This window comes from Elephantulus edwardii, unplaced genomic scaffold (genome assembly GCF_000299155.1).
Source record: "Elephantulus edwardii isolate Elephantulus edwardi_28Jun2011 unplaced genomic scaffold, EleEdw1.0 scaffold00095, whole genome shotgun sequence".
Lineage (NCBI taxonomy): Eukaryota > Metazoa > Chordata > Mammalia > Macroscelidea > Macroscelididae > Elephantulus > Elephantulus edwardii.
The window spans coordinates 6,743,830-6,746,600 of record NW_006399845.1 but is presented as its reverse complement, the minus strand read 5'-3'; the positions used below and the strand labels follow the sequence as shown (position 1 = coordinate 6,746,600).

Here is a 2,771-nt window from a genome sequence, read left to right as displayed (position 1 = left end):
AACTCAAGGGCATCAGTTCTTCTTCTGTCTTCTTTGGTCATTGTCCAGCTTTCTGATACCTAACAGATAATTGTGAAGACCATAGCCTGGATCAGTTGCACTTTAGTTTTCTGACCAACACCATTGCTCTTTAACAGTATTTACATACACAGATATTTTACACATTGGAGATAATGGCTTTTCTTCTTAGTTTTAGGAATATTCTTAGCTATTAAATGACAATAGAACTAAGACCTGTGAAAATAAAATCTTTTCTTAATTCTTTTAATTTTTTTGTGTGGCTCTGGATAGTAGTGAGTGATTAAGTGTTATCTTCTGCAGTTACATCTCATTGTGCAAACTGGGAAGTTTATGAATCTACTTTAGCACTAGTTAAGAAAAAGATTAACAGAGGAAAGAGAAACGGAAACTTTGACAAATTTCGAAGTGACACAAGAGAAGGAATGAGAGGCAGAAACATCTATATTTGTAATCAGTATATTAGTGTTGTGTGACAAAACAACTCTGGTATATTTGTACAATGGACTATTACTCGGCAATGGAAACAAGGAAACTCGAGATACATACAACAAAATGGATTTTATTGAGTGAAAGAAGCCAGACAGAAAAGAGTTAATACTGTATGATTCAGTTTATATAAAATGATAAATATGCAAATTAATCCATAGTGACAGAAAGCAAACTTAATGTTTTCTTGGGGTGGGAAGAAATAAAGATTACAAAGTGGCATGAAAAAAACTTTTGTGAGAGTTAGTTGCTTGATAGTGGTGATGGGATGTATCAAATTATATACTTTAAGCATTAACAGTTTATTATACCACAGTTAAACCCTTGAATTATATTTGTTGAGTTCCTACTCTGTTTTGGGTGTGGTTAGGTTCTGGAGAAACTATATTGAATTGAAACAAGACACTCTTCTGCCCTCAGGAAGCTTACATTGTAATAGGGAGAGGGATGCCTTAACATCTATGTTAATAGAAATATTAATAATATGTTAATAGAAAACATCAGCTGTGAGTAGTGCTGTGAAGGAGAGGTCAGCAGAGCTCTGGCTGTTTGTCCTGGCCCAGGCAGGCATTTTTGAAGAATTGAGGACTGAATCAACATCACAGAAACTCAGAATTGGACAGAGACTTAAAGGTTATCTTGCTCAGCATTTATCAAGCCTACAAATTAGAGCTTTTAACAACAACAATATATGTTGGAACCAACCCATAGTTGACCCTCAGGCAGGTTTTTAGAGACAGTTAATCACATAGCAGGGAACTCTGGTGGCCTGGTTGCAAGAAGCTGCACTCCAGTCCCAAAGGCCACCAGCTGCTTTGCAGGAGAACCATGGCCAGTCTCCTCCCATGCAATAAACTGCCCCTGAAAACCCCTCAGAAGATCAGCTGTGGTTCAGACTCTATGGTGTACAACAACAGTAGCAACAACAATCACACAGCAGGAGACCAGGAGACAGCCCATCCTTCTCATGCAGAGCAGCTGGTGGATTTGAACTGTGTACATTCAGGATTGTAGTGCAGCTTTTTACCAGTAGGCCATCAGAGTTTTGTGTATGTGTTCAATAAGGATGATAAGAAGAATCAATGCCTTTGCATTGTGGTGTTGAAGAAGATGGTTGACCATATCATGAACTACCCAGAAAACAAATACATCTGTAGAGAGTGAAGCCAGATTGCTCCTTGGATTTTGAAGCTCCATATTACATGGGTATATCTCTAGGAGGGACCAGTCTTTGAAGAAGGACATCATGCCTGAAAGGGTAGAGGGTCAGCACAGAAGAGGAAAACCGTGGTTGAGATGAATTGCCACAGGGATTGTGTGTCAGAGACAGTGAGGTTGGCTGAGGATGGGACAAGGTTCAAAGCCATTGTTCATAAAGTCTCTATGAGTTGTAGTCAACTCAATGGCACATAACAATAACAACAAACCTTTAGGTGTCTTCTCTCTTATGTAACACTTTTGAAAACATCACAGAGAGGATGTTTTGGTGGCTAAACTAAGACTGATGTGATCAGTTGCTGTGGACTTGATTTTGTCTCCTGGCAGCCCCACGTGTGGCAAAATTTCACTGTGCATCACAGAGCATTCAGCCACTAGTTTTTCTTAAGTAGATCCCAAGTGTTTTCTGTCTAGGAGTCTCTGGATGGACTTGCACAACTCCAACCTTTGCATTGGCAGCCAAGTATATTAACAGCTTCTACTATCCAGGACTGCACCCGTTGTGCAGTTTGACCAACAACCAGATTTTAAATGAGGTGAACAAGTGGAAGTTTCCAAGCATGGGTAGATCCTTCATCCAGCTTTTTGTGGCCCTCTCTTAGGTCTCGCCTTTAGTCATCCATCATGGTGGTCACGGGGAAGGCCACCTTCTCAGGGGACAAAACCTCCTTCTAACGACACTCTTAGTAAATCAGGAGTTCAGTGACTGAAAGTTATTTCATACGCTACGTGATACTCATCAATGTCAGCATTCTCCCTCTTTTCATCTTTTCTTAACCTCTTTATTGTCTATTTTTTATTTTTTAGCTTTGTTATCTATCTTATTTGTATTTATATCTCTTTATTATCTATTTTAGCTTTCTTAAATTTTTTATTATCTATTTTTTTTCTGCAGAGTATTAATTTCTTGTCTAGAAGCCAAGGTTTTTTGACCTGATTTTTTTTTTCTCCTTTGTAATTTTAGGAATTTACTTAGGTTCCAGTTATGTCTGTCTCTGATGATTTTTTTTCTTTTCTTTAAGCCATCTCTGTAGAAGTTTTTTCTT

The 2,771-nt window shown here is 38.3% G+C and overlaps 1 protein-coding gene across 2 annotated transcripts in view; it reads left to right on the top strand.

Annotated features, from left to right (window-relative positions):
* Nucleotides 1-2,771, top strand: part of ARHGAP26 (Rho GTPase activating protein 26) — a 636,281-nt gene that overhangs the window by 219,520 nt on the left and 413,990 nt on the right. The gene's annotated exons all lie outside the window — the stretch shown is intronic.